General features: G+C 45.7%; 1 protein-coding gene across 1 annotated transcript in view; it reads left to right on the top strand.

Moving 5' to 3' along the window:
• Positions 1 to 1735: 1735 nt before the first annotated feature.
• ELF2 (E74 like ETS transcription factor 2) overlaps positions 1736 to 27179 on the top strand; it is a 189479-nt gene continuing 164035 nt past the window's right edge. The window contains exon 1 of the mRNA XM_082263655.1: positions 1736 to 1889. The gene's annotated coding sequence lies outside the window, so the exon portion shown is untranslated. The remainder of the gene's footprint in view (positions 1890 to 27179) is intronic.

The following is a 27179-nucleotide window of genomic DNA, read 5'->3' as shown; positions in this document are numbered from 1 at the left end:
AAAAGGGTCCTGTACTACTTTGGGGCGACCTCGGAGCGACTTGCATAGACTTCCAATATGTGAAGTCTCTGCAAGTCGCGCCGAAGTCACAGTGCACAGCGGTGCACGCGACTTCACAGGTCGCCAGCCAGCCGTGTCGCGCTAGTCTGAATGGGCTCTTAACATGATGCCTGCCATACCCGGGAGCAGAGGAGGGTAGGTGGAGCATTAGGCTTCAGTACCACACTTATTAGCATTGGGGGCCGTCGGGGTAGTTGTATTAAGTGTGGTCGGCGGCCTGCAGTCTGTCCGAATGTCCTCACCCGCCGGTATTATCATACTGGCAGGTAGCAGTGTGACCGCTTTATGTGGGTGCCAGACTTATTTGCCTCCTGGACCCTGCCCTCTGGCAAAATTTGCCCCATTAGACTGGCACTATACTAAAAGTGTAGCACAAGCCGGCAGGGACCCTTTTCGTGTGGGAGCAGGGAGGAGGCTGTTTTTTTTTTTTGTGTGGGGTGCAGCTTTTTTGCTGCCCCCCTGCAAAGGGCCGCCCTAGGCTATCCAGCTTTAGTCTATGTGAGGTAGGTGTGTATCCAGCTTTAGTCTATGTGAGGTAAGTGTGTATCCAGCTTTAGTCTATGTGAGGTAAGTGTGTATCCAGCTTTAGTCTATGTGAGGTAAGTGTGTATCCAGCTTTAGTCTATGTGAGGTAGGTGTGTATCCAGCTTTAGTCTATGTGAGGTAAGTGTGTATCCAGCTTTAGTCTATGTGAGGTAAGTGTGTATCCAGCTTTAGTCTATGTGAGGTAGGTGTGTATCCAGCTTTAGTCTATGTGAGGTAGGTGTGTATCCAGCTTTAGTCTATGTGAGGTAAGTGTGTATCCAGCTTTAGTCTATGTGAGGTAAGTGTGTATCCAGCTTCAGTCTATGTGAGGTAAGTGTGTATCCAGTTTTAGTCTATGTGAGGTAAGTGTGTATCCAGCTTTAGTCTATGTGAGGTAAGTGTGTATCCAGTTTTAGTCTATGTGAGGTAAGTGTGTATCCAGCTTTAGTCTATGTGAGGTAGGTGTGTATCCAGCTTTAGTCTATGTGAGGTAAGTGTGTATCCAGCTTTAGTCTATGTGAGGTAAGTGTGTATCCAGCTTTAGTCTATGTGAGGTAAGTATGTATCCAGCTTTAGTCTATGTGAGGTAAGTGTGTATCCAGCTTTAGTCTATGTGAGGTAGGTGTGTATCCAGCTTTAGTCTATGTGAGGTAGGTGTGTATCCAGCTTTAGTCTATGTGAGGTAGGTGTGTATCCAGCTTTAGTCTATGTGCGGTAAGTGTGTATCCAGTTTTAGTCTATGTGCGGTAAGTGTGTATCCAGCTTTAGTCTATGTGAGGTAAGTGTGTATCCAGCTTTAGTCTATGTGAGGTAGGTGTGTATCCAGCTTTAGTCTATGTGAGGTAAGTGTGTATCCAGCTTTAGTCTATGTGAGGTAAGTGTGTCCCTGGGCAGACTTATGTGTGTCAGGATTTTGAGAAACTTTCTAGGGACATGTTGGAGTCCTGTAGATACTGACTTTGTGAGGTAAGCGTGCACCCTGTAAATGGAGGGCCTGTGTAGAAATAGAAGGTGTATGAGGTAAGTGTGGACGGTACATGTGGTGGTGTGTGTTCCTCGTGTGAGCTCCCTTTCCCCGGGCGGGCGGACGGGTAGGCAGGCAGACTAGTGTTGTGTCAGCCATAGTCCCTCCCCCCTCTCTCTCTCTGACACAGTCTCTGTGTGTATCTCCTCCATTCCCCCTGTCATCCCCCCTCCCCTCCGTCTCTCTCTCATACACTGTGTGTGTTGTCACTGCTGCCACCCCCACTCCGCACAGCTCGGTGCCCTGGGACCTCGGGACGTACGATTCCACCCTGACCAAGGTAAGGGCGTCCAGTACCGGCCCGGGGGGCCGCCCCTCCCCCGTTTACCACAGAAGGGGGGGAGTCCCGGGCAGTAAACATGATGGCAGATGCCTTCTGTTAGGTACGCGGGGCAGGCATGTGTCTTCATAGCACCCCTCTATGGGGGTGACTGCCCTTGCCCTTTCACTTCGCCAGGCTTGGGGAGGAGGGTCCTTCATGGCGGCGCCGTGTGACCCTTTGGCGGTGTGTGGAGGGGAGAGGAGCCCGGGTGGTGGTGGGGGCTGGCTCGGTGTCATCAGGGCCTACATGTTTGTTGTGGAAGGCAGTCCAGTGTGCATGGGAGGGAGGGGAGACCTCACCGATCCCTCCCCGGGTATGTGTGATGGGCCACTGCGGGCATGACACCCCCATCACCGGGGAGGGGGACTTTGTGCTCAGGGATGAAGTTTGCTGTCACTTCTGCTGACGGAGTCTGCTTGTAGGTCTACTTTCACTTCATCAGCATGGAGGAGACACCCCTTATCATCATCATCGCCCATGTCAGGGGAGTCTAGATGTAAACACAGCAAGAGAGAGGGCTCAGGGCTGGGAGGGAGGCTTCCATCATCACCATAATAGTACTGTAGATAGGTGGCTGGTGTGTGTGATGACATCTCCAGCTCTGCAGACATGGGACTTCTCTAAGTGCTGGATCTTCTAATCCGGTGGTGGTCAACTTTCTTTAATGTGGGGGCTTCAAGTGTGGCCTTGAACATCACCAAAAGGCCACACGTAGAATTCTGTGAATGTTCAGTGTCAGAGACTGCAACGATAATGCGGGAGATGGTCAGAGACTGCAACGATAATGCAGGAGATGGTCAGAGACTGTGGACATAGGGTCGCAGCCTCATCCCTTTAAACCAGGACACATATTAATTACACAGGTTCTGTGGCTGATTAAGGTGGTAATTAATCTCACTTTGTGTCCTATGTGCATTATATTAGCTTCAGAACCTGTGTTATTATTATGTGTCCTGGTTAAAAGGGATGAGGTGACCATGATGCGTGACATGGTCAGAGACTGCACACACAACACCATAGAGTCAGAAACTGCAACCATGATACAAGGGATGGTCAGAAACTGCGGACATGATACAAGGGATGGTCAAAGACTGGGGACAGGGCACGAGAGATGGCTGGAGACAGGGCACAGAAAACGTCTGGAGACAGGGCACAAGAGATGGCTAGAGACTACAGACAGGGCACAAGAGAGGGCTAGAGACTGGAGAGGGCACAAGAGACAGCTAGAGACAGGGCACAAAAGATGGCTAGAGACTGGGGACAGGGCGCAAGAGATGGCTAGAGACTGGGGACAGGGCGCAAGAGATGGCTAGAGACTGGGGACAGGGCACAAGAGACGGCTAGAGACTGGGGACAGGACACAAGAGACGGCTAGAGACTGGGGACAGGGCACAAGAGACGGCTAGAGACTGGGGACAGGGCACCGGAGACAGGGCACAAGAGACGACTAGAGACTGGGGACAGGGCGCAAGAGATGGCTAGAGACTGGGGACAGGGCACAAGAGACGGCTAGAGACTGGGGACAGGGCACAAGAGACGGCTAGAGACTGGGGACAGGGCACAAGAGACGGCTAGAGACTGGGGACAGGGCGCAAGAGACGGCTAGAGACTGGGGACAGGGCACAAGAGACGGCTAGAGACTGGGGACAGGGCACAAGAGACGACTAGAGACTGGGGACAGGGCACAAGAGATGGCTAGAGACTGGAGACAGGGCACTGGAGACAGGGCACAAGAGACGGCTAGAGACTGGGGACAGGGCACAAGAGACGGCTAGAGACTGGAGACAGGGCACAAGAGACGGATAGAGACTGGGGACAGGGCACAAAAGACGGCTAGAGACTGGGGACATGGCACAAGAGACGGCTGGAGACAGGGCACAAGAGACGGCTAGAGACTGGGGACAGGGCACAAGAGATGGCTAGAGACTGGAGACAGGGCACTGGAGACAGGGCACAAGAGACGGCTAGAGACTGGGGACAGGGCACAAGAGACGGCTAGAGACTGGGGACAGGGCACTGGAGACAGGGCACAAGAGACGGATAGAGACTGGGGACAGGGCACAAGAGACGGCTAGAGACTGAGGACAGGGCACAAGAGACGGCTAAAGACTGGGGACAGGGCACAAGAGACGGCTAGAGACTGGGGACAGGGCACAAGAGATGGCTAGAGACTGGGGACAGGGCACAAGAGCTGGCTAGAGACTGGGGACAGGGCACAAGAGCTGGCTAGAGACTGGGGACAGGGCACAAGAGCTGGCTAGAGACTGGGGACAGGGCACAGGAGACGGCTAGAGACTGGGGACAGGGCACAGGAGACGGCTAGAGACTGGGGACAGGGCACAAGAGACGGCTAGAGACTGGGGACAGGGCACAAGAGACGGCTAGAGACTGGGCACAAGAGACGGCTAGAGACTGGGGACAGGGCACAAGAGACGGCTAGAGACTGGGGACAGGGCACAAGAGACGGCTAGAGACTGGGGACAGGGCACTGGAGACAGGGCACAAGAGACGGATAGAGACTGGGGACAGGGCACAAGAGACGGCTAGAGACTGAGGACAGGGCACAAGAGACGGCTAAAGACTGGGGACAGGGCACAAGAGACGGCTAGAGACTGGGGACAGGGCACAAGAGATGGCTAGAGACTGGGGACAGGGCACAAGAGCTGGCTAGAGACTGGGGACAGGGCACAAGAGCTGGCTAGAGACTGGGGACAGGGCACAAGAGCTGGCTAGAGACTGGGGACAGGGCACAAGAGCTGGCTAGAGACTGGGGACAGGGCACAAGAGCTGGCTAGAGACTGGGGACAGGGCACAAGAGCTGGCTAGAGACTGGGGACAGGGCACAGGAGACGGCTAGAGACTGGGGACAGGGCACAGGAGACGGCTAGAGACTGGGGACAGGGCACAAGAGACGGCTAGAGACTGGGGACAGGGCACAAGAGACGGCTAGAGACTGGGCACAAGAGACGGCTAGAGACTGGGGACAGGGCACAAGAGACGGCTAGAGACTGGGCACAAGAGACGGCTAGAGACTGGGGACAGGGCACAAGAGACGGCTAGAGACTGGAGACAGGGCACTGGAGACAGGGCACAAGAGACGGCTAGAGACTGGGGACAGGGCACAAGAGACGGCTAGAGACTGAAGACAGGGCACAAGAGACGGATAGAGACTGGGGACAGGGCACAAGAGACGGCTAGAGACTGGGGACAGGGCACAAGAGACGGCTAAAGACTGGGGACAGGGCACAAGAGACGGCTAAAGATTGGGGACAGGGCACAAGAGACGGCTAAAGACTGGGGACAGGGCACAAGAGACGGCTAGAGACTGGGGACAGGGCACAAGAGCTGGCTAGAGACTGGGGACAGGGCACAAGAGCTGGCTAGAGACTGGGGACAGGGCACAAGAGCTGGCTAGAGACTGGGGACAGGGCACAAGAGCTGGCTAGAGACTGGGGACAGGGCACAAGAGCTGGCTAGAGACTGGGGACAGGGCACTAGAGATGGCTAGAGACTGGGGACAGGGCACAAGAGACGGCTAGAGACTGGGGACAGGGCACAAGAGACGGCTGGAGACAGGGCACTAGAGACTGGGGACATGGCACAAGAGACGACTAGAGATTGGGCACAGGGTAGAAGAGACTGAACAAGCTATAGGTGTTGGAGACTGGTGACAACCATTGAATAGAGACATATTACTTGAGACTGCTATAACAGAACAATAGGAAAAAACGAATTTGTGTCTGCAGGTACCCTGAGGGCGGCACAAAAAGTGTCAAAGGGCCACAGGTTGGGTGCCAGGGCACTAATCTTATTATGTATGTTGTACAGTGCCAGCTTTTGTCTCCTGTACTTGGTAACTTAGGGCTCATGCACACAGGACGTTTCTACAGCTGCTGTTTGGGGCGTCTTTATTTATTTTTTTCTGCCTCTAAACACCCCTCCATGTTAGATTATGTGTCCATACACACATAAACTTTCAGAGGCGTTTTTTGGAGGCATAAGCGTATAGGGGCAGTAGAGAAAAACGACAGCCTGTGCGTCCAGGAGCAAAGGCTGTTGAGCTGTAAACACCAACAAGCTGTTAGCCGCGTTTAGCCACTTTTGCAGTTTTTAGACATCTCTACATTATAGGAGGTGTTTTTACTGTAAAAAACGCTAACGCAAAAAAAGTGCATAAACGATTATAAACGCTAGTCAAAAACGCAGGTAAAGGCACGTTTTTACAGCTGCTTTTTCCTGGCATCAGCACTGGCGTTTTTTAAACCTATCTGCACGAGGCCTTTTCTGATGATCAGATCACTGCCTATAGTACATTCTTCTCCTGGCTCCCCTGGGTGTTCACTCCCACTATATAGGAACCCTAGTTTGTCCAGTTTGCAAATATTTAGCCTGTTTTATTGAGTGAAGATAACTGTGTGGTAATAAATCCAATGACTAAATTGTTATATACTTCAGCCTACCAATTATTAGATGTGGTAGATGTATTAGTTTTTCTTTTTGTTGGCTTTTTCCTCTTTTTTTTCACATGGTGATCTGGGGGTGTGGGGGGAGAGGAGTGTTAAGCCTCGTACACACGTACTGATCGTCGGCCGAACGATCGGCCGTCTTTTTTCCAGGGCTGTCGTGTCTGTTGAAAACTGCAAAAGACTGCACACGAATTTTGTCGGCCAACAACAGCCGACTGCAGAAGTGATGTCATGTGATGGTTAACTTTCCTTGTCTTTTTTCTTTTCTGAGCATGCCCAGTCTTGCAAATCTGCTGTCTGTCGGCCGAAATCTGTACTGACTGCGAACAATCGGCCGTTCTGGTGTTGGCCAACAAAAATTTTAATGCCTGCACACCCGATTCTGTTCGGCCGAAAATGCGCTGTCGTTTGTCGGAAGCATCATACTAACAAGCCGACAATCGGCCGATCGTTCGGCGGCCGAATATTTACGGCTGACATTCGGTACGTGTGTACGGGGCTTTAGATTCACTAGCAGATTTAAATACACTAACAAATTGAAGCTGAACTCTAGCTCGCATAATATAAGCAGTTACAGCAAACACGTTTTTTTTCTTTTTGGGATGAAGGTTTTACCTACAATAAATGAATAATAGCTGATCATTTTAAACACCCCTGTAAATGGTAAATGATTTGTCTCAATCCTCTAACTTTCTTGATATTCAGTGTCTGAGACAGCAGACACTCAACAAGATATAGTCAAAGAGTATGGCCATGATGCAAGAGATGGTTGGAGACTGCGGACATAGTACAGGATATGGTCGCAAACTACCGACACACTGTAGAAGCCTGGGGACATGTCACATGAGACTGTTGGAAATTACTGCTATAACAAGGCAATAGGGACATATATGATAATGCTTGCTTGGCCCCAGGAACTGCACAAAACGTGCCAAAGAGCCACAGGTTGGGCACCAGGGTTCTAACTGCTACATCTGTAGGACAGCTTATTCTGTTGAAAAACAACAGACTTTACTGGCAGGATCACCAGATGAAAATAAAGAAAAAATGAATCCTAAAAAAGAAAACAAATGCAGCCATCACTAAGAATATGTAAGGTGCAACATAATAAGGTCTTCTTTTGGGTTTTATTACCACTTAACTTTGCATGTATTGAGAAGAATAAATCTCCTCTGGTCGATCTATGCACATTCATGAATTTTTAACAAACATTGTATCAGATTCCTACCTTTTTGTTGCTCTAAAGCAGGGGTCTCAAAACTTTTTAGTATCTTAGGGTAGTTAGTGTCACATTATATATATCATACTGTATTTGCAGGATGACAAGAATCAGAATCACTTTTAAATCTGGGTCCTAATCAGAGTTACCATCAGAGCCCCCCCGTTAACATCAGAGTCCCCCCCTTTACTGGTCTGGCTGCAGATTGGAGAAAGTTGAAGCATAGGCCATGGACCCTAGCTGAGAACCAGATTTGGCCCATGGGCTGTAGTTTAAAGTCCTCTGCTCTAAAGCAATAGCTGTTTGTTTCACCAAAGTGACTGCTGACTGATTCTGAATGGGAGGGACTCGTTCGTTATAATTGGCTGGTGTACTTTGTGTTATGAAAAGCTGCAGTGTCTTCATCTCTTTAGAAATATTCAACCTTTTGAGGAGTGTGTCACCAAAACTGAAATACCTATTGCAGAGGATGTCATAAATTCTGACTTGTATCTTAGTGAAGACTTCTGGGAAAATCAGTGAGCAAATCACACATGCAGGGAATTACATGTCTGAGGGCGTACTTTACATTTAACTGTGTACAGAGTGCCTCCAGGTTACCATATTGCATTGAATTTTACAGAAATTTACAGCAGCTGCAGATTAAAAAGAAAAAATATAATAATTTTTAATAACATTTACTTTACCACTTCACCTCCGGAAGATTTACCCATCTTCATGACCAGGCCATTTTTTGCGATATGGCACTGATAATAGCGTGGTCATGCAACGCTGTACCCACAAACAGAACTTTCTTTTGGTGGTATTAGATCACCTATGTGTTTTTGTTTTTTTTTATATTTTTTACGATATAAAAAAAAAGATTGAAAATTTAAAAAACAAAAAAAAAAAAATGTTTTTTACTTTCTGCTATTAAACATATCTAATCAAATGGAAAGAACTGTGTATCATTATGGAGAAGATAGAATAGAACATTTTGTAAATACCTGGAAAAGTAGAGTTTAAGAGTCGGTTCACACTGAGGCGACACGACTCCTTACTACTTCAGGGGCGACTTGTGCATTACATTGCAGCACGACTTCGGAGCGACTTGCAGGGACTTCACATAATGGAAGTCTATGCAAGTCGCTCCGAGGTCGCCCGAAGTAGTACAGGACCCTTTTTCTAAGTCGGAGCGACTTGTGTCGTTCCTATTAGAACGGGTCCTGTAGCTCTCAATGGACCGCGAGGGAGCGCGACTTGTCAGGCTGGCCAAGTCGTCTGACAAGTCGCGCTAATGTGAACCGGCTCTAAGAGTACAAAGAGATACACTGGGCTAATGGGAGCCTGAAATAGGAGAGGCAGAGGGAACTAGGTTAAAGGAGAGGTAGAACCTATAACCTAGGTTAAAGGAGAGGTGGAAAAGGCTAAATGAAAAAAATTTATGAAGCATATTTCTGAACAAAGTATATATATATTTTGTATAATGTGAAACTTATAAAAATTTAAATAAAAGATAAAATGTAAAAAAATCTAATTTCTTCATACATTTAGGCCAATATGTATTCTGCTAGATGTTTTTGGTAAAAAAAATCCCAATTAGCTTGTATTGATTGGTTTATGCAAACATTATAGCATCTACAAACTATGGGATATATGGAATTTCTATTTATTTTTTATAAATAAATGTATTTATTTTTTATGCTAGCAATGGTGGCGATCAGTGACGTATAGCGGGACTGCGGTATATTACGGCAGACAATCGGACACTAACTGATAATTTTGACACTTTGTGGAAACCAGTGACACTAATACAGCGATCAGTGCTCAAAATATGCATTAACACTGGCTGGGACGGGGTTAAACATCGAGGGCGATCAAAGAGTTAACTGTATGCCTAGCCAGTGTTTGTGTTTACTATGTGTGCTGCTTTTACTAGGGGAAGAGATGGATTTTAGTTCCTGCTCTGCAGGAACACAGAATCCATCCCTTCCCCCCTGTCAGAACAAAACTCTGACTTGTTTACATAGGCGGATCTCCGTTCTGAGTCCCTGCCCGAGGATTGGCAGGTGCCGGCAGACATCGAGTGCCCGGCACCCGAAGATCGGCTTCTGCAGTAAAGCATGCTTGTTATACTTACTGCATCCTAAGGGGTTAATCCTATGCGTTGTGTTAAAAGGCTGTTTGATCCTGCATGTACAGATCCTCCTCTTCTTCCACTGACTCCAGAACATGTCTGGATAAGACAGAGAGCCTTTGGAGTCAGGCATGCTCAGTTTGGTGTGTATTGCTAGAGAGTTTTTTTTTTTCTTCTTGGGAGGGTGCATGTGATCAGCACAGGGCCAATCAGCATTGTCCAGACAGAGGATCAGGAGTCCTGATAGGACAGCTCAATGCAGTATGAAAACTCCTCCTACAAGCTTTACTAGGAATTTATAGCAGTCACAAGGCTGCTATATATCACTGATGAGAAAAGGTATTTAGCAGTTTATATTTACTAAAATAATTGCATTTCCATGTTCTGTGTACTGTGGGAGACCAGATATAGTGAAAGTGAATGCAGGTTCCTGGGTTGGCCATTGTGATAGAAATAAGCAGTGACAGGCCCTCTTTATGAAAAGATCTTGGGTCAATAAGACTCCACATCTCTTCTCTACAATGTAAAACATTAGATTAAAAAAAAAAAAAAAAAAACATTTATCTAGTGCTTTAAAAAAATGGCCTTGTTTACACTGGGCCCGAACTGAAAGGGACATCATGGTGTTACTCTGGTCCTCCTATACCATAGAGGCCATCTTTCTTCTGCTCATCTCTGTTAACAGCAGCCACAAACTTCCAGATTGGTTCTCGGGCAGGTGAGGCCAAAGGGAGGGTGGTGACCCCTCCCGCTGCTTCTAAACGTGATCCAATGTCAAATCTGCCACTTGGAATACTTTTATCGGTTCGAGAATCACTGGCTGAAAGAAAATATCAGGGCTATTGCATATTGTTGCTGACCAAAGACCTCTATGACCCATTGGGCAAGTGGTTAAGCCAATACACTGTAAGTACACCACAAAAAATGCTTTTGAAACTTTAAGAATTCCAGGTTTGGGTGTTTTTATACATAGTTACATACATTGGACTAGCTTGGACCAATGTACAGTAACTACAGTATCTTGAAAAAGTATTCACACCCTTTGAAATTTTCCTCATTTTGTCATGTTACACCCAAAAACGTAATTGTATTTTATTGGGGTTTTATGTGATAGACCAACACAAAGTGGCACATAATTGTGAAGTGGAAGGAAAATGATAAATGGTTTTCCAAATATTTTACAAATATCTGAAAAGTGTGACGTGCATTTGTATTCAGCCTCAATACTTTGTAGAACCACCTTTAGCTGCAATTAAAGCTGCAAGTCTTTTTGGAGATGTTTCTACCAGCTTTGCACATTTAGAGAGTGAAATGTTTGCCCATTCTTCTTTGCAAAATAGCTCAAGCTCTGTTAGACTGGATGGAGAGTGTCTGTGAACAGCAATTTTTAAGTCTTGCCACAGATTTTCAATTGGATTTAAGTCTGGACTTTGACTGGACCATTCTAACACATGAATATGCTTTGATCTAAACCATTCTATTGTAGCTCTAGCCGTTTGTTTAGGGTCGTTGACCTGCTGGAAGGTGAACCTCCACCCCATTCTTTTGCAGACTCTAACAGGTTTTCTTCTAAAAGTTCCCTATTTTTGGCTCCATCCATCGTGCTATCAACTGTGACCAGTTTCCCTTGTCCCCGCTGAGGAAAAGCATCTTCGCAACATGATGCTGCCACCACCATGTTTCACGGTGGGGATGGTGTGTTCAAGTGATTGTAAAGTCTCGTTTTAAAAAAAAAAAAAAAACACAAACAAACATGTTATACTTACCTCCTCTGTGCAGTTGGTTTTGCACAGAGCAGCCCCGATCCTCCTTTTCTTGGGTCCCTCGTTGCTGCTCCTGGCCCCTCCCTCCTATTGAGTGCCCCCCTCCCGACCACAAGCAGCTTGCTATGGGGGCACCCGAGCTGAGCTGCAGCTCCGTGTGTCCATTCAGACACGGAGCTGCCATTTTTTTCCCTGCCCCACTCTCCTGATTGGCTCACTGACTTAGCCTCTGTATCTCAGCCAATCAGGAGAGAGCCCCAGGGCGGCCGAGGTACTCGTGGACATCGCTCGGTAGAGAGGGGGCACAGGTAAATATTAGAGGTGCTGGGGAGGCTGCTACACACAGAAGACTTTTTATTTGAATGCATAGAATGCATAAAAAACCTTCCTGACTTTACAACTCCTTTCAGGGTGAAGCACAGTGTTAGTTTTCCCCACACATATCATTTTGCTTTTAGGCCAAAAAGTTTAATTTTGGTCTCATCTGACCGGAGCACCTTCCTTCCACGTTTGCTGTGTCCCCCACATGGCTTCTCACAAACTGCAAACGGGACTTATGGCTTTCAAAAATGGCTTTCTTCTTGCCACTCTTCCATAATGGCCAGATTTGTAGAGTGCACGACTAATAGTTGTCCTGTGAACAGATTGTCCTACCTGAGCTGTGGATCTCTACAGCTCCTTCAGAGTTACCATGGACCTTTTGGCTGCTTCTTTGATTAATGCTCTCCTTGCCCAGCCTGTCAGTTTAGGTGGATGTTCATGTCTTGGTAGGTTTGCAGTTATGCCATACTCCTTTCCATTTTTGGATGATGGATGAAACGGTGCTTTGTGAGATGTTCAAAGCTTGGGATATTTTTTTTATGATCTAACCCGGCTTTAAACTTCTCCAAAACTTTATCCCTGACCTGTCTGGTGTTGGCCTTCATGATGCTGTTTGTTAACGAAGATTCTGTAACAAACCTCCTGAGAGCTTCACAGAACAGCTGTATTTATACTGAGATTAAATTACACACAGTTGCACTCTTTTTTTTTTTTTTTTTTCAACAATATTTTATTTAAATTTCAAACATATACAAAACAATCCAAGTGTAAAAAGACACCACAACTTGAACATAGCAGGGGAAGGGATGGGGGGGGGGGGGTAACTAAGTACCTCATGTGAATGCTAGATACATGGACAATATACACCATAAAACCGTGAAGTTATGACACAGGAGGGATTAGACCCCTAGATAGAAACTCAGAGGGAGGACAAGGATGGCGGAGGGGACGGGAATAATGTGGCGGGGGGGGGGAGGGAATGGTGGGGTAAGTTAAAAGGGGGAATAGAAGAGGGAAGGAGGGAAGAAGGACAGTGTCACGGCAAAAGCTGATAGGTAACAGAAGCTCCATTGACTCCCCTCCCATCCAGGGGGGTCAATGGGTAGAGATAGGCTTAGTGAAAAGGAGAGGAGTGAGAAAACATGCATGCATTGATCATCAGTCTTTATACAGAGACCATTATAAAAAAAAAAAAAAAAAAAGCTCTGGTGAGTCTAAAGGCGTCAATGGTGACTTACCAATAGTACAGTAATGATCAGAACAATGGGGGGGTCCTTGGTCGGGGAGGTCCCAGGTGAAAAGATGTGTGGATGGTGAGACAAGTTGCACTCTTTTTACAAGGTTAGGTGACTTTTGAAGGCAATTGATTCCACTAGATTTTAGTTAGGGGTATTCGAGTTTAGGGGCTGAATACAAATGCACCCCACACTTTTCAAATATTTGTAAAAATATTTTGAAAACCATTTATCATTTTCTTTCCACTGTACAAATGTGTCACTTTGTGTTGGTCTATCACACAAAATACCAATAAAACACATTTACGTTTTTTGGTTGTAACATGACAAAATTTGGAAAATGTCAAGGTGTATGAATACTTTTTCAAAGTACTGTATATTTATACTGTACCAGGTCGATCCCCTGGAAGCTGGTGAAACCCACGTGCTCTGCTGCATTCTGAAAACAGGTCGGCTGCTCAGCACATTTTCTGAATGACTGCAAAGGGTTTTCTGAGTGGACAAGGTAGAGAGTGTGAGGTCACTGCTCTGCCTATCCACGTCATCCAATCAGAGAACTCATTGCATTCATTCAGACAATGTAAAACATTCTCTGAAAGGTGCATGTGCTGAGTGGCTGACTTCTTGTATTCACAATGCAGCAGAGCAGAGGCTTGGCACAGGACTGGGAAGTAAGTGATGATCACTGTAGTAGCGGTGTCTTCTTCAGTCATTTTCAGCTTCCAGGGGCATCGACCAGGTATGGTGTATATACATAGTTATAATTATGTATAGAATATCCATACCTGGAACTTTTCTTTAATTTCCATTGACCATTTAGATGACACTTAGTCGGTTGTTGTTGGCCAACAAAATTCGTGTGCAGTACAGCACCGGACAAAAGACGGCCGATCGTTCGGCCGACAATCGGTACGTGTGTACGGGGCTTAAAACGATGTCATGTGATGGTTAACTTTCCGTGTGTTTTTTCTTCTCTGAGCATGCCCAGTCTTGCTCAACCGTTTTTTTTCGGCCGTAATCTGTACTGACTGACGAACAATCGGCCGTTCTTTGTTGGCCTACAAAAATTTTATAGCCTGCACACCAGATTTTGTTCGGCCAAAAAGTCGCAGTCGGTTGTCGGAAGCATCATAATAACAAGCCGACAATCGGCCGATCGGACGTTGGCCGAATATTTACGGCCGACAATCGGTACGTGTGTACGGGCCTTAAGCCAGCTAAGAATCTGAAGCCTGTTGTGAAAAGGGAGGAGAGATTCCCAATATTTTTGGGGTAGAGAATTCCCCTTTATAAAGGGCCACCTGTCTGGCTATAAATGTGACCAAAGCTCTATAAATATAGCTGCTTCCATCAGCCGACTGTGTGCCTTTTAACACACAGCTTTATTTCTATAGGGGTGACATCGCTTCCAGTTTCACCAGACACTCCAACCACAGGCTGATCAGATATCTTGCCAATAAATCTGTAACAGGGAAGTTTACGTGGGGGTGAGGCAAACCTTCAGCATAATTAAGAAACTGTAAAAGTTATTAAAAATCTTTTGAACAGAATACTATGCTGGTGCTGTTAAGGGAGATATTTGGAGAGGTTGTTGGCTTGTCTAATGCCCCTTTCACACATACAGACCTTCATTTCATCAGTTGAGTCACTTTTTTTTTGTCATCAGTTTTTTTTCGGTCAGCATCAATTTTTCATCCATTTTTCCATCCGATCTGTTTTTTTTTTTTTTTTTAAACGGATGAAAAATGGGGCTTTCATCCGTTCAAAAAAAAAAAAAACATATGTTGATGGAAGTGGATGAAAACGAATGTAAATGAATGATCATCCGTTTTTCCATAAGAATGCATTGATGTCCATTTTTCATCCGTCAACAGATTGATTAAAAATCAGTTCAGTCACGTCAAAATGTATCAGTTTTTCATCTGTTTTTTCGTCCGTTTTTTTGCATTGGTAGTGGATGTAAAAAAAAAACGTTCGTCCGTTTACATCCGTTTTTCGCCCGATCTGTTTTTTTGACGGATGAAAAATAGTGCATTCATCTGTTCCAAAAAATGGACATTGACGGAAGCGGATAAAAACGGATGTTAACGGATGATCATCCGTTGTCATCCGTTTTTACATAGAGATACATTGATGTCCGTATTTTTATCCCTCAACGGATGGATGAAAAACGGACAAACGGACCGTATGTGTGAATGGGGCCTAATTCTGTCTTCATGTATCTACAAAGTAAACATAAAAATAATTGTAAGATCAGCCCATACCATAAGGCCCCGTTCACACAGGGGCGATCCGACTTCGGGGGGCGACCTCCAAGGTCGCGGTGCGAGCAGCGCGCCGCGACCTCGGAACGGCCGCCACGGACTTAATAACATTGAAGTCTATGGCGGTCGCCTCCAGGTCGCCCCAAAGAAGCTCCGGACCCTTTTTCCAGTTTGCCTCACAGATCGCCTTAGTGTGAACGGGGACTAAAGGTTAGTATATACAAATAAAGACCGCGTCAGACCCTTTGCTGGAATTTTCTATAAATTGTTTACACTTTCCATTACCTTAGTATCACTATCTCAATGTATCTTACAGATTATATAAAACGGAATGATTAAGAAACTGCACAAGAAGGGTAAAAGCTGGAGTTGGCCGCCTCTATCTGCGGTCGGGCATGTAAATCTACTTGGATGTCTCAAATTAGTGCTATATGACTTCCCAAAGTTGGTTTAAGATTAAAGAAACCCTATTTTTCAATGGCCCTTGATGAAAGAGGCTTGGCATGTGTGTGACCCGTGGAGCGCTCTGATGTTGCCCACGACCTCCAGCTCTGGGATGGCAGGTAATCAAGCCCAGATTGCGGGTTCCCGACCTGCCATCCCAGAGGATCAGTGTTCTGAATGGAGCCGGCGCTAGAAGAAGCACGGAGAAAGGAGCAGAGCAGCATAAGCCGATGCTTCTTGTATAGCTCCAGCTTCTGTCACAAGCAGAGTGATACCAATTGTACTCCGCCTGGGACAGCAACAGCCAGCAATACCTGTAGCAAGGGAGATTCCTGAATGGAAGGTTATTATTAAAGGTCAGCTTGTATAATAATATCACTGTGTATATATGGGCATATCTCTTTTGCAGTGGTGACTAGGCTGCCTTTAAATTGATCTGCAGGTGCACCTTTCTCAAAGTGCACCACCACCTGCAGGATATAATAGAAGTCTACGGCAAAGTGCAGCTAACCCGCAGGAAAGCCACAGATACACTGTACTGCACACACGGTGCGGGTAAACCGCAACGCAACAGTGTGAATGCAGCCTTAGGCCCCTTTCACATGATTGGCCCCTTCGGGTCCGCCTGTCCGTTTATAGCCATCTACCTCCAATCTGATCTGCTAAGAAAAAAAAACAGAACGGGGTCCCTCCTCTTCCGTCTGGGTGGATCAGAGGGCCCATAGAGTAGAGCAGGCTTGTCCATTCTGCATATGCAGAGTGGACATGGATCTGTCATCTGCCTGCTCCGCTCATTGTGGTCTGCGACCTGTAACCAAGTTGCTTAAAGTGGAGTTCCACCCTATTTTTATACTTACCTCCATCTTCTCGCTCTGGGTCACCTGAAAAAGAAATGGATAATCGCATATTTTTTTTTTTTTTACTTACCTCGTAGCGAAGAAAATATACTTACCTTACTTCCTTCTTCCTCCTTCCTCGGCCGCGGCCCGTCGTCACTTCCTGGCTCTGCAATGATTCCTGGGAGCTGGACGTCATAGCTCCCAGGAATCATTGCGCCTGCACCGGCCCCGACGTCAGTTCCGGGTCGCGCGCGTCATCCCCTTCTAAACAGCTTCTGGGCATGCCCAGAAGCTGTGGAGGGGTGACGCGCGCGACCCGAAAGTGACGTCGGGGCCGGCGCAGAGCATCTTGGGACCACAGAAGGCGGAAGAAGACGCCGAAGAGGACGCGCTGGCTTCAAGCTGCCCACATCTGAGATGGCAGCGCTGGACAAGACGTTTGCAAGGTAAGTATTTCGTCTTGCAGGTAAGTGCAACCCGGGACAGATCAGAGGCTAGCCATTGTGGAATGCACTAGCCCTGACTGTCCCGGGGGTATTAAAAAAAACAAAAACAAATCCAGGGTGGAACTCCGCTTTAAGTGGCGCTCGCTCTTCAAAAGGTTGGGCAACCCTGGTCTGGAGCAAAACTGTTACTAATTCCGACATACCAAGGGAAGGGGGGTGGAGATGGATTCCAGGAAATCAACTCAAAATCCCCATGTGGGGTATGAGGATGTGACACAGTTTGTAAATTTAACACCTATATACAGAGGTATATGACCTGTGAGCCACGCAACTATGTCATTGAACAAGTTTGGCTCTAACAAGAATATGGTGTATAAAAAATGAATAACTTTATTGAGGCAAAAACAAGTGACTGGAAAACAACAACAACAATTGTATAAATTGGGTAAAAGGTGTGCCTGTGAACACTCGAATAAAACCTGAAAGGTCCTCTCTCATCAAAAACACTGCCTAAATATTGCTAGGCTCCGCCCACCACCCTCCCCATGCTGAATGTATGGTAGGTAGAAAGGGTCTGCCACTGGGGATATTGTTAAACAGGTGGAATTGAGTTCCAAAGTTCTCCCAGAGATGTCGACTCCCAGTGGTGTGTAATATAGATGTTTTGTCGCAGCTTTGTTCAGACGGATCTGGCTGGGGTGGTGACGGTATTATCCTTGTTGAAAAATTCAAATGAATTGATAAAACCCACAGTGGACATATATAGCAGTTATCGCTCAATCCTCCATTCACTCTGGTATATGTGCATATATTTGACACCACTTTAGGGATATCTGTGTGGGCAAAGATTGCAGGAGCATAACAAAACACAGTAGTAGCAGCAGTTCAAAGCAATGCAGAGAATAGAGAAATCGGTTTGCAGGGTGAGCATACACAGTCCGAGTCACTATCCGATCGGTGTAAATATACCACCGATTGTCACCTGTGGCAAGGAGTGTGTGAGTCCATAGTAGACAATATAATAGCCATAGGGAGATTGTTAGGATATGGGACTAGTGCAGCTCAGCAATGTACAGAAATATAGCAAGCAATAAAGCAGCTAGCAAGCCGATATTAGTAATCACTCTGTGTATGGATATGCAGTTCATCTAGACCACTACATTTAGTATAATCCTGTATTGGCAGAGGTTGCAGGGACACAGCAAGGTGCGTTAGTAATTGCAGCTCAAGGCAGTACAAAGGATGCAGCATGAAGTAGCAAGCGACAGTAGGGAAGCATTAATGCAATCAATGTGGGCATACACAGTCTAAGTCGCTGTCTGGTCGGTGTAAATGAACCACCGATTATCACCTATGGAGGTCCAGAGTTGGCAATCTTGAAACCTGAGGGGATCGTTAAGACTTAGGACTAATGCAGCTCAACAATGAGTAGGAAGGTTGCAGGTAGTAAGGTAGTTAGCAAACCAGTATTGGCATATATAGTGTATTTTCTGGTTACTGACCGTGGAAGTCCTTTGTGTGAAGTTCCGTGTAAGTGATCAAGGACCATAGGGTATCGGTTCTACCTTAGTGCCGGTTGCTGCTTCCAGTTGTTGGAGTTTGCAGGATGTCCGCCATAGAGTGTGGAGCCGTGAGCGGTAAAGCCTCTATGGTGCCGAATGCCGAGTGCTGCTTGTAGTGGTGAGATTAACGGAGTGTCCACCAGTAGTTGGGGGAGCTTCCTGCTTGTCCAAGTGGGTTGGCGCCAAGCCGCCGACAGGCATTAGGAGCGATCGGTTCCTACCGCATGGGGTGCAATGTAGTGGGCGGAGTCAGCAGTGCAGGCTAGTGATAATCTGTGAAAAATAAAACGTGGCTGGAATCCTTTTGAATGTATTTGTGTAGTAGTGTCTCTTTTCTAGTCCCATCAGTAAAAACAAAAACTATGCTAGAGCTCAGTTAGACTCGCAGTTGGGTGGGTGCTAAAAATGCGCAGTGCACTTCTCCAACTGCCCCCTTAGGGCTCTTTCACACCGACGTTCCGTATGCCGTATATCACCCCATCCGTTTGCGAGTGATATACGGACATAATGCATGTCAATGGGATTGCGGATGTCAGCGGATGACCATCCGCTGACATCCGATTTGTGTCCTTTCAGTTCTGTTCCATTTTTTGGAACGGAACAGAACCCTATTTTTCCTCCGTTAAAAAAACGGAACTGATGCAAAATCAGATGTCAGCGGTGTCATCCGCTGACATCCGCAATCCCCATAGACTAACATTATGTCCGTATATCATCCGCAAACGGATGGGATGATATGCGGACATACGGAGCGGATGACACAAGTGTCATCCATGTCCGTGAAAAAAAAAAAAAAAAAAAATGTACCGCAGCGGAGATAAAAAACTGAGCGGCCGTGTGAAAGAGCTCTTAAGCTGCAAAGGCAGAAATTATCTCTCCCAATGTGGTCAGCGGGCGATAGCAGTGCTGCATAGGGACACTGCAAATGCCCCGCATTGGCTTGCAATGCATGCAGATGTGGAATTTATTGGGTTGACTGTGAAAAGGTGTCATATTGCACATGATGTGCATTGCTTTTCAGAGAAGTGGCATTTCTTTATCAAGTCTAAACTTCGCCTAAGTCTCCATTCACACCTGACCATATCGTTTTCAGTCGTTTTTTGGGGGTTTTTCCAGGCATTTTTCAGGTGTTTTTTGCAGGCCTTTGAGGCAGGCATTGACATCTGACTGAAAAAAAATTGTGATCTGCCAAAAAAAAAAGCTCATGTACTTTTCTGAACTTAAGGTGTTTTGCTTCAGTCGACAAAACGCTCATATGTGAACAGGGGCTATTGAAATGAATAGGATTTTGCTTGTTTTGTGTTTTGGAACTTAAAGCGGAGTTCCGGGCACAAAATCGATTTTGTGCCCATCCGCTGGCTCTTCTTCACCTGAAAAGGAATTGGATAGTTAGGTATATTTTTTTTTTTACTCACCTTGTAATTGTAGATAGAAAATACTCACCTATTCTCCACTTCCTCCCTCTGTGCCGCGGCTCCGCCGTCACTTCCTCTTTGCGATGATTCCTGGGGGCTGAACGTCATCACTCCCAGGAATCAATGCAACGGCACCGGCCCCGCTCGTCACTTCCGGGGCGACGCCGCATTCCCTGCTAAACAGCTTCTGGGCATGCCCAGAAGCTGTGGAGGAATTGACGAGAGGGGCCGGTCTGGGAGAAGAAGACACGGACACAGAAGAGGATCGCGCCGGCTTCAGCTGCCCACAACAGAGATGGCAACGCTGTAGAAGAAATTTTATAAGTGAGTATTTCTTCTTGCAGGTAAGTGTGAACCGGGACAGATCAGAGGCTAGCCATTGTGGAATGTACTAGCCCTGACTGTCCCGGGGGTATGTTTATTGAAAAACAGTTTTTGTGCCCGGAACTCCGCTTTAAGGCTCCATTCACACCTGGGCGTTTTTGAGTGTTTTTCAGCTCCAAAAACGCAAAACAAAAACGTTCCAAAACGCCCAACAAGTAAAACCCCATTCATTTAAATGGCCCCTGTTCACATCTGAGCGTTTTGCAAAACGCCTGTAGCTGAAAAAAGTACATGAGCTTCTTTTTGGGCTGATTACCAGCGTTTTTGATAGATGTCAATGCCTGCCTCCAAAAACGCCTGAAAAAAACACCTGAAAATCGCAGTAAAATCGCAGTAAAAAACACGGTAAAACGCTACGCTCAAGTGTGAATGCAGCCTTAGAGATGAGCGTTTTTTACGAGCTGAAAAACGGTGTGAATAGAGCCTAAATGTTCTATTCTTATTTCTCATCTCATTGTTCCCCCACTAGCCTGTGGAATGCTGTATTGAGACTCTGTCTGCTGTGTCTTGGATAATTGATAATGCTTTAGCATGAGATGGAATGTCATGCCTCGTACACACGATCAGATAATCGTACGAAAAAAGTCGCTTTCGAATTGATCGCACGATAATCTGATCGTTGGTACACATCTTTCGACAGCCGATCACGACAGTTCGTCCAACAAAATCCGAAGGGACAAACACAAAACTTTTGTCATACGATAGCCTAGCGAACGACTATAGTTTAATCAGTACAGTATGCGTCCGCTAAAAATCGATAGACAAAGACCACGCATGATCAGAAACATGAAAGCAACCCGGAAAAAGCCTGGCTGCCATTGCTTTTGTTTTGCACTATCCGATGCGTTAGCTACACAACCAGGAAGCTTTTCCAAAATCGTATGAAAAAAATCATATGTTTAGTACACATTGTTAAATTCGATACTAGTATCATGCAACAAAATAGGAACGATAAGTCGTCCGATTATCTGATCATGTGTACGAGGCATTAGCAGATCAAGGGCTTATCTGCAGTACAAACTTGTGATTGTGAAATTTTGTCTTTGTCTTTTTTTTTTTTTTAATTTAAAATAAGCCCTTTAAAGAGGTTGTAAACTCTTTTTTTATTTTCTTTTTTCTTACTTACCCTGCAAGAGAAACACATAATGAGCTAGTATGCGATGCATACTAGCTCATTATGAAATACTTACCTTAGAACGAGCCCCCGCCGTGCCGTCCGCTTAGCTGGATGACGGGCGACATGTCTAGTCGCCCGTCTTCCGGGATCGCGGCATCCGGCCATCTGATTGGCCGGAGGCGCGGTGACGTCACTCCCGCGCACGCGCGCGGGAGCCGACAGTCACGGCACGGAGTTCTGAATGAACGGCACGAGCGGCCGTTCCTTCAGTGCGCCTGCGCCAGTGACGTCACTGGATGCTTCTAAGGTAAATATCTCCTAAACGGTACATGTTTAGGAGATATTTACAGTACCTATAGGTAAGCCTTATTATAGGCTTACCTATAGGTACAAGTTGTAGAGGAGGGTTTACTTCCTCTTTAATACAGCTCTAGTCTAATGTATTTACTAGATCTCTAATTTTATGACATTCACATGTTAAGTGAGTCCATATTTTACACCATCACACTTTGTACTACCACACATAGAATGTCACAAGCATCTTTTAACTCATAAATAATAATTGCTGCAAACAGGATGTAATATATATTTCATAAGATAAGGAGCAATGTGCAAGTGCACTAATAGTTTTCAACTACAAAGGAATCACGTTTTAATTATACTCAAACTGCATATTCAAAACTGCTGAGCAGGAACTGGTTACTATGGGCTTTTGGTTGTTTTTGCTGTTTGCTTATTGAATGAGATCAAACTTGTGACATACACTCATTTGTTACTTTACAAAAGATCATTTTTGCTGTTGTCACCATAGATTCTGTTATGTCACTTGTACTGCCATTATGTTGCAGGTATTTACTCTGTTGAATGAACATACAGTATAAAAACTATGTCCACTTAATAGGCGGGATATTGCTGGCAGAAATATCCTGTGTGTTTGCTGTAGGCATTTAATGTTTGCAACTTTTCAAATGCAGGGACCATTTTGGCTGCCACCACTGCTAGGGCCAATATGTTAATTGCATCCATATGTAAGCCATGAATGGCTGCCACCAGCGCATTAAAGCGGACCTATACAGTATCTGAGCACCACAAACCAAAAACACTAATTATTTTTAACCACCTCAATACTGGGCACCTAAACCCCCTTCCTTCCCAGACCAATTTTCAGCTTTTAGCGCTGTTGCATTTTGAATGACAATTGCGCGGTCATGCAACACTGTACCTAAACCAAATCGGTGTCATTTTTTCCCCACAAATAGAGCTTTATTTTGGTGGTATTTGATCACCGCCAGGTTTTTTCTTTTTTGGTGCACAAATAAAAAAAGACCGAAAAGTTTGAAAAAAAAAAAAAAGTTTTTTTGTTTAGGTCATAAAATTTTGTAAATAGATACGTTTTTTCCTGCACTGATGACGCCGCACTGACAGGCACTGATGAGGAGACACTGATGGGGTGGCACTGATGGGGTGGCACTGATATGCAGCATTGATGGGCACTGATAGGTAGCACTGATATGCAGCACTGATGGGCACTGATATGTGGCACTGATAGATAGCACTGATAGGCAGCGCTGATGGGCACTGATAGGCAGCGCTGATGGGCACTGATAGGCAGCGCTGATGGGCACTGATAGGCAGCGCTGATGGGCACTGATAGGCAGCACTGATGGGCACTGATGGGCACTGATAGGCGGCACTGATAGGTGGCACTGATGGGCGGCACTGATCGGCACTGATGGGGGGCACTGATGGGCACTGATAGGCAGCACTGGTGGGCAATAATGGGCACTGGTGGGCGGCACTGATAGATGGCAATAACGGGTACTGGAGTGCAGCACTGATAGATGGCATTGGTGGGCAGCACTAATAGGGGGGCATCACTGGCAGGCTCTCTGAGCCCTGTTTGCCATCCCTGGTGGCCATGGTGGGCATCCCTGGTGGTCATGGGTGGGCATCCCTGGTGGCTCTAGTGGCACCCCCTCCCCCCAGGGCTGCACTGGTAATCAATCATCTGATTACCACCACAGACCCCCCCTGTGATCAGTGAGTACTTAGAAATACTCACTGATCACCCCGGCTGCAGTATCGATCCTCTGCTCTTCTCAGAAGAGATCGAAGCCGTTACAACGGCTGTATTGACATTACATGACGGCTGTGATTGGACACAGCCGTCATGTGATCAGGAGGGCCAATCACAGGGCCCTCCTGCCGAGGCTTGTTGCTCTGTGTCCTAGGGACACAGGCACATCGAGATTGTGCCGCTGCGCGTGCCCGCGGCGGCGCGATCTCTCTCCTTCTGAAGGACGTTCCGGAACGTCCGATCAGAAGGAGGAGACTCCCACCCGGCCGTATATTTACAATGGCCTGGGTGGGAGGTGGTTAATATTCAAAGCAAACTCACCCATCGATCCATGTCTCCATGCTTTATTTTGCTGAGAAAACACCCCTTAACATTTCTGGCAGTGGCCATCTTGACTAAAGGAAGATGATTCATCTACCATTTACTTCCTGCAATCCATCTCCCCTTAGTTTAGGCATGCAGGCAGGAGGGTGTGCTTAGCTGAGAAAACCCTCCTCCCCTTCTGACGACTCCTGGGATATATATAACCTCATTTGCCTAGGCATGGAAACCAGGAAGTAACTGAAGAAATGTAAAAAAAAAAAAGTTTAAAAGAAGTAAATATAATTTACCTTCCTATCTTTTTACACTGTATAGCAGCATAGGGATTACAAATAGTCAATGTTGATTGAGAGAGTGAAGAACTGCTTTAATAACTCATTCATACTAATGCACCAATACGTATTTTGTGCAGCTGCAGAAAGGCTCGTCTTTGCCCACCCCCTTTCTCAGCAGTCCGCAGCAGAGAGGAGGGCAGATCCTTCACCTCTCACCAGCCACAACACCACCTTGCCTCTGCCTCCCCTGGTCTCCGCATTCAGCAGACTCTGGAAGCAGACTCCAGCCCTTCTCTGGTTCTCCTCCAGACCCTGCACTTCTTCCGAGATCCACCCGCATCTTCTTCCTGGCAGCAGCACAAGGTAAGGGTGTGCACTGTGATGTAAGGAAGGGTGGGTGACTCTTGACTTCTGATGTTGGGGGGGCTCTTGACATCTCATGTAAGGGGTGTAAAGGGGCGTGGGGTGCTCTGGACATCTAATCTTACAGATATAACCGGCCCTTTGAGGGCAACCATAATGCTGATGCGGCCCATGATGAAATTGAGTTTGACACCCTTGCCCTAGAGGATATCTATAATGGCACTGTTCTTTCATCTTTTGTTGAATTACAGCCGAAACTTGACCTCCCCCGTACAAACTTTTACAAATACCTTCAATTTAGGCACGCATTGGGTGCTCAGTTTGGGACTTATGTTTTGAATTTTTCTAATTACCCACTCCTAGGCATATTAAAGTCACAAGGTCCTGGAGGACTCGTATCTGAAGTCTATACCTATCTTTTAAATGCCACTATTGGCAAAAATTCAGTGCAATCTAAATGGCAACACATTATACCAGATTTAGCTGAGGAGGATTGGGAAGAGTCTTGTTCATCTCATTTTCAGGTGTCTCCAGCAATTAATAACAAAATGACACAACTATACATGATACACCAGTCTTACCTTACTCCGATGAGATTGCATGCTATGCATTGCATACCCACGTCTAACTGTATGAGATGTAATCACACAAAAGCTGATTTTGCTCATGTAATTTGGGTATGCCCTGTCATAGCTCCTTACTGGAAACAGGTGACTGATCTTCTGTCCTCAGTCTCATCATTACCTGTTCCATGTACTCCTAGAATATGCCTCTTGGGTATTCTGGATGAAGAACGGTAGCAGAGGTATCATAGAAAAGAAATGCTGTTGCTGGCTAGGAAAGCCATAGCACTCAAATGGATTCAACCCAATCCTCCATCTGTTCGTACATGGATAAAGATGGTAAACCAAACACTACCAAATGAAAAACTTGTATATGAACACAGAGGGTGCCCAACAAAATATAATATTTGGGATGTTAGGTGTGCATCTAACCTTACCGTTTCCACTAAATAAGAAGCTCATCGACTCAGACGTACAGTATAATAACCGTTAAAATTCAGACTTCTCAAAGTTGATATCTAATACCTGGGGAAAGAACGGTGACTCATTTTATGCTTTATATCTTTTTTTTTTGTGATCCAAGCAAGCTGTATATTAGAGCTGCACGATTAATCGTATGAAAATCGCGATCTCGATTCACCCCCTCTGACGATCTAAACCTGACCTATTCTCGATTCTTTGCATAGCTGAGGGAGCAGAGAAAACAGCTGTGGAAAACTCCCAGTAACTATAAACCAAATGATTACATTGTATCGTTCCTCCTGCAAACTCCTATCAGCATTTAAGTCTCCCAGTAACTATAAACAAAATTATTACATTGTATCTTTTCCTTCCCTCTGCCAGGGAGAAAGGAAGTTTAACCTCTTAAAGACTAGAACTTTTTCTGACACTTGTTGCTTGCAAGTTAAAATCATTTTTTTTTGCTAGAAAAGTACTTAGAACCCCCAAACATTTTATATATTTTTTTAGCAGAGACCCTACAGAATAAAAGGGCGATTGTTGTAATATTTTATGTCACACTGTATTTGCGCAGCAGTCTTTCAAACGCAATTAATAAACTTTAATGAATAAAAAAAAAAAAACGTAACAGTAAAGTTATCCCAATTTTTTTTTGTTACACAGAGAATCGTGAGAGAATCGTGATCTTTATTCCAAGCTAAAAAATCGTGATTCTCATTTTGGCCAGAATCGTGCAGCTCTACTGTATATACATTTTCAAATAACTTGATACATGTCAGTTTAACTGTATTTTGTTGCTATGGTGCTCATGGTTAAGCCTTTTGTTAAAAGTGTTATTGTAACGCATTCATTAATAAAAAGTGTTAAAAAAAAAAAAAAGAATTGGTGAGCTGCAATATGTTTGCTTTTGGTTTTTAATACCACTTTAAAGCAAGCTTGCAAAACAGGTATGCATTATTTCCCCCCAGAAACATATACTTGCCTTTTTCTTTCTTTCTAGCCCAAACCCAGCAGCGTATACTTGTATTTCCTTTGCCAATACACCAGTCACCAGCAGCATATACTTGTATTTCCTTTGCCAATCTCTCCCTTCCGTTTATTTCTCCCAGCTGCCAGGGGCTGCAAGAAATACCTGGTACTTCTGAGTATGAAGTCCCATTGTGATCCACTCATGTGATAGCACTGAGCCAATCAGGGGGAGCCCATAACCCTGTAAAAGCTAGCTTTCTGACAACTCATAACTTATATAGGCTATTCCTTTTACACCTGGGGGCTGAACAGTGACATAGGAGTGAAAAGAAGTACATATGGAGTTTTATTGTGGACGGTCAGATAAATGACAGTATCCACCTTTTCCATTTACAGAACCCTTTGCAATCTGTGATTAATCACAGCAGAAGCCGATCTGTGGGTGTCGGGCATTTGATGTCCGCCGGCACCCGCCTATCGTGCGTAAAACACACAGAACAGAGATCTCCGCTCTGATGGGGGAATGGATGGTTTATGTGTCCCTGCAAAGCAGGGAAAAAAATCCATCTCTTCCCCTAGTAAGGGCAGCACATATAGTACACACAAACACTGGCTAGACACACAGTTAAC

Source organism: Pelophylax lessonae (genome assembly GCF_965119305.1).
Source record: "Pelophylax lessonae genome assembly, chromosome: 1".
Lineage (NCBI taxonomy): Eukaryota > Metazoa > Chordata > Amphibia > Anura > Ranidae > Pelophylax > Pelophylax lessonae.
Note: the sequence above shows the minus strand (reverse complement) of the source record. Positions and strands in the feature narration are given on the sequence as shown.